Source organism: Chenopodium album, chromosome 7 (genome assembly GCF_948465745.1).
Source record: "Chenopodium album chromosome 7, dcCheAlbu1.1, whole genome shotgun sequence".
NCBI lineage: Eukaryota > Viridiplantae > Streptophyta > Magnoliopsida > Caryophyllales > Amaranthaceae > Chenopodium > Chenopodium album.
This window is the reverse complement of record NC_137840.1, coordinates 49291587-49302192: the sequence shown is the minus strand read 5'-3', so window position 1 is coordinate 49302192 and position 10606 is coordinate 49291587. Positions and strand designations below refer to the sequence as shown.

Below are 10606 nucleotides of genomic sequence, written 5' to 3'. Positions count from 1 at the left end.
AAAGTAGAGTAGACAATTTGTTGATGGCATTGACTTGATCAACCGAGGCACACTCGTTGTTGACTCTTCCTCAACTTCTTGCCAACTCATGTAGTTCCTCACTACATCATCTATCACATCAACAACCTCTTCCATCGTCTTGTTCATGATTGGGCCTCCGGCTCCAGCATCTAAACTCGACTTACCTTGAGGACTCAAACCACTATAGAAAATTTGAATTATTTGGTAAGTTGGAATTCTGTGGTGAGGGCACTCTCTTTGATATTCTTTGTACCTCTCCCATGCTTCATAGAGATTTTCATTAGGCCTTAACTTGAAATTTTGGATCAAAGCCCTTGCCTCCACCGTTTTCTTTTGGGGGTAGAAACGGGATAAGAATCCTTTGGTAACATCGTTCCATGTTCTTAAAGAATTCGGCTTGACCTCCTTGTCCAACCATTCCAAGGCTCGCCCTATGAGGGAAAAAAGGGAACAATTTGAGCCTTATAAACTCTTGTGCAACCCCACTCACCCTAATAGTGTTGCAATATTTCTCGAATTCCTTAAGGTGGTTGAGAGGACTTCAATTCGATGCACCACTATATTGTCGCCTCTCAATCAAGGTAATCATTGCCGCTTGATTTCAAAATCACTATCCGGGATCTATAATGGAGCAATCCCGCTCTCATACTTGTATGCACCCAGAGTACCTAATTCCTTCAATGTAACCCTTTGAGCTTCTCCCATGCTCTCTTGCACACACAAACTCAAAGGAAAATATTAGTAGCACGGCTACAAATGTAGCCTAAAGAAGAAAATCTTTTTGTATTTTCAATTTTTTTGTGAAATAGACTCAACAACAATAGCAATCATCTACGCCATTCCCCGGCAACGGTGCCATTTTTTATCTAGGGCGAGACTAGGTCGTTGAAAACTAATCTACCCTTGGTCAAAACACAATTTATAATCTCTCAAAACACCCCTACACAAAGCATAGAGTAAGTCGAGGGTCGAACCACTAGGAATGGGAAATGAATTCTAAAGTCAAAGCTAAGCTATTTCGAAGCAATGAAATGAGGTGTGTCTATTCTACCAATCAAGCAATCGAAATGAAAATCAAACTTAACAAGCACTAGGGTATGGATCGACATATACTCGTAATTAACTCAACTAATTGGGATTGGAGATGACTAAGTTAAGCGTTCCGAAGGAAAATTGATTAAGCAATCAAGAGAATATGGTAGGCTAATCTCCTAGAGGTCAAACTAGCGCCAACTACGAGAGAATCTAGCTAGAAAACTTGAAAACCTACTCAATTGACAAATGTAAGTCACAAATCAATTTTCCATATCAATGTGAACCTACAATGCAATCTAGTATGAGAAACTTAGGCTGATCACTCCTAAATTGAACACACACATGCACTTAATCAATCAACCAATTTAATCACAACATCAACTCCATTAATTTCCCCCAATTAGCATACATCAATTACTCATATGTGCTTCACCATTTCCCTAGCAAGAATACTACTCACTAATCATGGAAATCATTATCAAAACTAAACTAAGCAACAAATTCATCATAATCATATTAATTAAAAATGTACTTCAAAAATCAATCAATCTTGAACAATTAACAAAGAAATTGAGATCAAAACAAAGATTGCATTAAAGAAAAGAAATCCTTACAAACTTGCTTCAATTCGATGGAGAAAAATACTTAGAATCATCAATCTTCAATTATCAATCAAGAAATTCTCTCTCTACAAACTAGAGTTTCTCTCTCTAAAAATCTAACCTAATTCTATTCTAAATTTTTGAAAAATTCAACTCTCCCTAAAAATAGAAATAAAATCTATATATAGTAAAACTAACTAAGAGAAATTAGTTAGATCGTCCCCAAATAAACCCGAACAGGCGCGACCAACTACTAGAGAGAGCGGCCGCGCAAAACTGGGTACAGAACAGGGACCTGAACAGGTGCGCCCGTACCCGAGAAAAGCGCGCCCGCGCCACCAAGCCGCGCGCCCACGCCTTGGAACAGGGCAACCATCTTCCCTATCATTCCGATGCTCCTCGTGCATTCCACTTAATGCTCTTGATAAACACGAAATCTTGCAGTTTCTAAACTCCATGTTTGCAGGTTCAAGACTAGAAATCATGCCCCCACGGCTTGAATGCACAGCTCAAGGTCTTTAGGAACTTGAACTTCTCCATGCTTGAGCTTCAAATGGAGATCACTAGGCATCCTAATCAATGCCAAACTTGGGAAGAGGCCTCGAGAAACTTGGATAACGGCCTTAACCTGAAAATTAAAGGAAAACAAGCAAATAAAAGAGAAAATAACAAAATAAACCAAGAAATGCATAAAGAAAGAAATCAAACTAAGAAAATGCAAACTAAAAGAAATAAAGAGTAAAACTAAGGAAAAGCTAAGTAAAAGAGCTAAAGAATAGCATGAAATTCATCCTAAAAAGAACCAAATGAGTGCCATAAATGACACTCATCACACTCCTCCACCAGTCAACCGCGACTTCGACTTCCCTCACTCCTCCACCATCGGCAGAAACCTGAGTTCTTTCACTCCAGCCACCAATGGCGACAACTCGAGTTCGTTCCCTCGCTCCACCAACGACGGCTTGCCCTGCTTCCCTTGCACTGATATTCTTTCCACGTTTGTTATTACCACTAATTTGAATCAGTTAATGGGGTTTTAGGTTTGATTTTGGAAACAAATTTTTAGGGTTTTAATGTTTTTATAGTTGTTCTTGTTTTAATTTTTCTTACAAATAATGGCTATAGGTTAATAACTTAATAAATTTTGCCTTTTGAACTATTATCTGTTAATCAAGTGTTGTTCTACTTTTGCTCTGTTAAAAATTGGAAAAAAATATCAATTTTTCCATTTAAAAAAACTTGTAATTAAATTAGTCGGATATAGGATATTCGAATTATCTGATCCGAAAATTTCGGATATCCGGATTTTCGGGTATCTGAAATTTTCGGATCGGATACGAATTTCAAAAATCTGTATTTTCGGATCTGGATATCTGATCTGAAATCCACTTTCGGATCGGATATCCGATCCGTGATCAAGCCTATATATAAGCTTTACTTAATAGAAAATTACATTTTTTTTGGTAGAAAACATAACATTATTACTCCAACACATAAGATTACAACACCTAATACCAACAAAAATATAAATGATTAAAAATTCTACGTACGATTACATCTTAAGTACTACGTCATTAATTAGCTAAAAGACAAACTCTTGATACACAAAGTAAAAGATGAAATCCCCTTCATCATATCCCGCCTATTTTTTTCTTTACCGGTTTTTGAAAACTGGTGGGCATCTCTCTATGCGGATTTTTGTTTTTCTACTAGTGTTATGTCTTTTATTTTAAAAAAACTTGTTTCTATACTCCTTTCTGAGTTTCTTGTACATTTTGGCTTCAAATTTGTCGAGGACTACGAGTTTTGCCACCAATGAACGTAACATGCCGAATTTCATCTCCTCTTCCTTTTGATTTTTCTTATCTTCTCTCCTTTTGCTTATTAGGTCAATCATTCATTATCCTTGCTGAAGCCTCTTATAACTACATTCGTTAAGAATTGTATCGAAAGTTTCAAGATTTATCGTGTAGTAGAATTACTACATTCTGCAACTAAACTCTTTAATTTTTTTAAAATCTAGAGGCCACTTTCTTCCAGCACCAACACTTAGTAATTTTGGTTTGGATCATTTTCCACCCCCACGCTCTCCGAAGGAAGTTGTTGGACCATATGCGTAAGGCTGTTCATTAGTCCAAGATCGGACCGGACCGGACCGAAGACCGAAAATTAGAATTTTAAGAACCAAAGACTGGGCCGATTAGGCTAGGACCAAACCCGGACCGGACCAAAAGAATCGGTCCAAACACAGACCAGACCGCTTTGGACAGATTTAAGAATTTTTTAAAAAAGAACTCTAATTTTTTTTTATTAATTTTATGGAAAACTCGAAAAAAGTAAAGGAAAATCTACACTTTAACGTCTTTTTTTTTTTTTGTATATTTAGAACAAAAAAGCTCATAAATTTAAAGTTTTCTAAGCTTATTAAGGATAATCTAACCATTATTTAAGGTTTCACGCATATATTTAATAAAAAAATTGATCTAGTCCAAGACCGGTTTTTATAATATTCTGGACCGGATCAGACCAAAGATCGGAAAAATAAATTTCTAAACCCGATCCGGCGTGGTCTGTTCCATTTTTTTGGTCCAGACCAATTTATGAACACCCCTACATATGCGGGTCCCATTTTGGGAAATTTTGCATTGTTTCAAAACAATGAATCAAAGTAAAGTGTTTTCCATGATCGAGTTTTGCATAATAATCATGGGCACATTGGACAACGTCCCAACCTGAGTTTCCACTTTTCGGGTGTCGTAGGATATAACTGTACGCCATAACCCATTTTGAAACCCATTTGTTGATAAAATCCCAACGTTGTTGCATGGGCTTAATGGTCGTCTGTCCTTTAATCTCCTCAAGGTTCTTTGGTCATGTATGTTCGTATAACTTCCCAATTGTAGTGTAACACCCCCAAATCTCCCTCTACGGAAATACTAGTATAATACGTATAATTATACCGTAGAGATAGACTTAGGCGTATTACCCTTGCGTGATTATGCAATGCTACTCAAACTTACTAAATAAACCAATACTTTACAGCGGAAACTTTAAAACTCTTCTTTATTTAATAGTAGACTGAAAATAGTAATCATTGTCATAAGTACTCAGAAATAAATACAAGGACCAACAAATCCTAATCTAGGTGAAACCATTTCCGGGACTCCAAATGCTCAATTATTGACTCCACCTGAAATTAGTCAACACTATTTACCATTAAGGTAAACAGGGCGAACCAAAACAAAATAAGAAATACGGATTAACAAAATATGCTAAGTACGATTAGTGTGAGATAATTTAACTCAATTTAATTTGCAAACATGCTTTTGAAATCAATTCCATCCATTCCAATAATTAAATCAATAATTCCAACCCAAAATTCCAAAACCAATTTCAATAACAATTATTAATATCCAATAAATCCAATTCCAATTACTTAAAACCAATTCCTCTCCCAAGTGTGCACACCCCCAAAGCTAGTATCCTTATGTTACAAGGCTATTCTTGAGGAAAGACTCGGTCGTACAAAGTCTAAAGTCTTATCAAATAAACCAAATCCGCATAGTGGGATTACTAACATGATTATAAAGCTTTAATAATAATAATTCAATAAATCCTCTTTAAACCCAATACTTCCAACTTTTAATAATAATAATAATTCAAACTCCTTTTTATTAAATTCCACTTGCTTTCAATATTAAACCTTTTTAAAAATTAATTTATTTAAAACACAATATAAAATCAATACTCCAATTTATTTATTAAAACCAATTTAATTAAGGAAAAATTGCCCGGAATAATCCCACCTTTGCGCCGTCCGCTGAAAATAATCCCACCTTTGGATTATTGTTAAATAATCCCACCTTTATACCCACTCCGCTATAACTGGTCCCAACCGGTCATTTAACTTGTTATAACAAGTTACCATACACATGGCAGCTTGTAATTGGTCAAAAAAAATAAAAATAAAAATAAAAATAAAATAAAATAAAATAAATCTTTTTTTAAAAAATAAAATAAAAAATCAATATTCAAAAACCATCCACCACCCAAGCCAACCCCCAAACCGGCCAACCCCATTCACGCGGCTCCGGCCAACCCCATTCACGCGGCTCCGGCCAGCCACGCGACTCCGGCCAGCCTTAAACTCCACTCAGGCGCGCGACCCCTCCCCCTCCCCTGAACCACCAACCCTCTCCCTTACTCCTTCGCGAAAACCCAGGCGAGCCACCACAATTTTTAGCCGCGTCGTCGATCTCCCTTAAACCTAGCTCCGGCGCGCCGACCAGGTTCTTGATTTGTCCAGCCGCGTCGAACTACTAGGTTCTGGTTTATCAGGTTTTTGAATTTTCGAAGGGGGTTTTGGGGGTTGGCTTGGCTGGGGTCTTGTTCGGTGGCGGTGGTTCCAGGATCTGGTTTCGGGTCTGGTTTGGTGGCGCCGTGGCGGTGGTTTCTGGGTTTGTTTTCGTGGCAGTAGTGGTGGTTCTGGGTTTGTGTGGTGGCGGGGATGGTGGTGACTGGTGGATGAAACTTTGATTTTTTTTTTTTTTTTTATTTTTTTTTTATTTTGAACCAATCAAGTTGTGACATGTGTAAATTAAATTTAATTAAAAAAAAGTTACCTCTTCAACCGGTGACTAGTCACTCGGGACCATTTAGAGCGGATCTGGTATAAAGGTCGGATTATTTTGGGCGGACGGCCCAAAGGTGGGATTATACTGGGCAATTTTTCCTTTAATTAAACGTACTTTTATTTCATAATCATAATTTAATTCAATTCAATCATCATAAGAAATCATTCAAACATGCTTATTCAAACCAATCTCTTTCAAGGTATCTGTAGGGAATATTTTAAGCCATCCCACACTTGAGCCCCACTGTGATCATACACTTAAGTATGATGGCGTCTAAAGGGAAGAAAAATAGAGCAAAAGAGTCGCAAACAAGTTTTAGGAACTTGTAAACCGTTCACAGGATGAAGGTTACACCCCTTAACGATCCAGGAGATCGTTAACTCCAAAAGGTCTGGAACCATGACTTGTGTTCGGGGATGAAGGTACAAATCCGACCTAAAAGAGATTAAACCTGCCCTAATAATAGGCCTCTACTTTATTCTACTCGTATTCATGTGCGCAATCTGACTAACATGCAATCAATAGGTTTACCCTAAACCTGCTTATCTATGTTGGTTGAATATTAATGCGCAAACAAAACTATTATTGGCGATTACTTGAATTATAATCATATTATCCTAAACAAGATTATTAATTATCTTATTAAGCGTGATTACAAGTACAAATTCCCTTTAAACATGCATAAAAGGCGTGATCAAGCAATAACAATAAATAATCATCGAGCAACATAACAAATCATAATCATCATAAGCATAATAATCATGTTAAAAAATAATAATAATAGCAAGATCCTAGGCACGATAATAACATGATTAATAACAAACCCTAGCATGTCACTAAACAATCAAAGATCAAAGCTTTAGTCCTAACATGATATTAACATGATATAAGGAAAGATAATAGGAAGCATCATAGAAATCATAATTGATATTAGAAACTTAATTATTACCCTAAACATGATACTAGGAAGCAATAAAACATCCTAACATGATACTGGGAATCAAAATAACAATCTAAGCATAATTTCTATATCAAAAGACCAATTAAACGATTAACGTACTTACTTCGATGCCTCGTACCACTTTCTAATAACATAATACACACATTAGTAACTTTAAGGAAAATAATAAAATTAAAGAATTAAATTAAATAAAAAGAAAGAGTTAAAAAGTTTAGACTGGATTCGGGACCAAACCCTCAGAAATTATCAACCTTTCACGTCTAGGGCGAAGGAAACTTCAAACTTGGCTAGGTGTTTCTAGTGCTAATGAGTGCGGAATTGTGTTTGTAAAAGGTTAGGCTAGAAAGAGGGAAAGAGAGTAAGCTTTAGCTTAAAGAGAGAGAAGAAATAGAGGATTCCGGTTATTGAAAAACGGAGGTCCAAGGACCCTATTTATAACAAAATAGTCCAGAATTGATAGAAAAGAGTTAGAGTTCAAAAAGGAATAAAACTACACCCTGTCGCCAACGACAGAGCTCGCCGCCAAGCGACGAACCCGTCGTCAGGGGATGCAGTGATTTTCAACGCGAAATCCACTTCTCGATAAAATTGAGTCGTAAAATTCGTACGAAGGCTAAAATCGTATTTTCATATAAAACACTTATTTTGTTCCAAGTAAAACTCTAAAACATAATTATCAATCATAATCCTACTAGATTAAAAAATAACCTTCTAGATGATTCTAGAAGACTATAATCAATCCTAGTAGCTTTAGGAATGATAATTAATAATAGGCTCTCCTCTAATCATTGGGCCGCGTATGAGAACCAAACCGGGCCCGGTTTAGTATTTTGGTCATAACTTCCTCATTATTCATCGGAATTGGGCTTATAATATATCGTTGGAAAGCTCTTTTCGAGCCCCATCCAACTACACCATTATGGAACCTTGTCATGGACTAAACTAAACGAGACTGGCTATTTTCACAAAATAGAGCAGGTTTTCGAAAACAGAAAGAAAGATTTTTTATAAAAACTAACCGCAACACTAGACTTTTCACACTTTCACTTCATTCGATTATGATTCCACGCGAAAGTTATTCATCATTGGGTTTTGTTTTGGGGAGACCCATTTGGGTGTCTACAGTATCTAACCACCTAACATACCTTGATCCTTGCTTAGCAATATCACACAAAAGGAATCTCAAGAATCTTGATTGAACACATCCTACAAATAAATATAACCTTAATTAATATAAGGTTAACAAATAATCACAAATAATTAAACTAAAAACATCCCAACTATATGTACATGAACCTTTTAAATTAATTTATCATAACCACCATTAATAATTTGATTTTATATAATTAAGGGTAATTCTATATGTAGCCCTAAGGGCTATATATAAGCATTAAATACGCTCTTGGAAATTGTATAAAATTAGGAAATCATGACAAAAACACGTGTAATTCAGTGTAATTAGTGTTTATATTTTTGATGATTTCTTAACTTTTTACGATTTTCAAGTGTAAATATAATGTTTATATGTAGCCCTAAGGGCTATCTATAACATTTTCCTATAATTAAAACTACTCATAATAATTTTTTTTATAAATTCCCCTTAATAATTATAATTAATTGAATAAGAGAAAAGAAGAAGAAAAGATAAGAAACTAAGGAGAAGAGAAGGGATGAGGTGGCAAAAAGAGTTGTTGGCGGCAACAGGTGGTGCCGGAAGGTGGAGGGCGGAGGTAGTGGCGGCCGGAGAGGAGGTGGTGCACGGTGGAGGTGGTGGTGCGCAAGGAGGAGCAAAGAAAATAAGAAAATAATTTGAGAGTGAAATTAGAGAGAATTATGAGAATTTGAGTGAGGGTTTGATCATGAATTGAAGGGGTATTTATAGGCTAGTGTAAGCATGAATTATGGTAAGAAAATGCAGGAATAATTATGGTAAGTAGGGTTTAAAGGATTACTTGGAGAAGTGAGTAAAAGAATCAATGAAGGTTTTGATATTAAGGTGATTGTGTATGATTAAATATGGAATGTATGTTTATCATGAAAAATAATAAGGAAATTGGAATTACTTGGGGAATAACTAATAAGAATAAAAGGCAAGAGAATTTGATGATCAAATATTAAAAAGATGGAGAAATAGAATTAAGGAAAGTAAAGGATTTTGGTAGATAACTAAAAATACAATTTTACTAAAATAAATTCCCCTAAAATAATTAGAGAGGGCAGAAAATCTTGAGCTTCCCATAGCTCAGGTTTTCAGATTTCTCTAGGATTATTTAGGAAGATTTTGCTCGGTTTTAAGGAATAAAATAATTGTATAAATAATATACGAAGTAGAATAATTAATTTATTAAATACCAATTATTCACCAATATATAACCAAGGAAAAAAAAAATCAGATTTTCCTACATGTAAAATCCGAAATCCATAGCTAATTATTAGGAATTTTCGGCCATCTTAAATAATTAATAAAATAGTTTTTTACTTTAGTTAAAATATCCCAAATATGTAAATAATCCGGTTTTTAAAATAAGATAAATGGATAATAAATCTTATCCAAAATAATGAGTAGTTTTCAAAATAATTTTGGCGCCAAAATTCAAATATTATTTTGGCTCCAAATCATAATTTTACTAAAATACCCTTTTTATTAAATAATTCCTAATTAATTAATTAGAAAATACGTATGAAAATACGGGGTATTACAGTCTACCCCCCTTGAAATAAGTTTTAACCCGAAACTTAGCCAAAAGAAACAAAAATCATTTTGAAATTATTGGTTCATGCACATCCTAACTTGACTCAAGACTCCAACTGAACTCAAGTAAGACTCGAAATCACTAAAAAATGACTTGAAATATAGACGTGCGAAACTCTATCGCCCTCTACCCCCCCTTAAAGGAGTTACGCCCCCATAACTCGACCACTAACCTTAGGCAAACAAATCTGGGTAACGTTTCCTCATATCAGCTTCAGCTTCCCATGTAGCCTCAGTTTTCTGATTTGACCACAACACTTTCACAATACTCACATCCTTCTTCCTTGTGCTCCTGAATTTAGAGTCAAGAATCTTTACTGGTCTTTCCTCGTAAGTCAAATTCTCATCCATCTCAATGGTTTCTGGTTGTAATACATGTGTCACGTTAGGAATATACTTTCGATTTTGGCTCGCATGGAACACATTGTGAACCCTTTCTAACTCATTAGGCAAATCCAGCTTATAAACCACTTTTCCCACTTTCTAGATGATCTCATAACGCCCTATGTACTTCAGGCTCATTTTCCCCTTCTTTCGGAACCTCATCGATCACACCGTTCATGGGTGAAATCTTTAACAAAACCTTCTCTCCTACTTCATA

General features: G+C 35.6%; 1 pseudogene; it reads left to right on the top strand.

Annotated features, from left to right (window-relative positions):
* The first annotated feature begins 235 nt into the window (after positions 1-235).
* Positions 236-335, top strand: LOC145641213 (small nucleolar RNA R71; annotated as a pseudogene).
* The last annotated feature ends 10271 nt before the right edge of the window (positions 336-10606 follow it).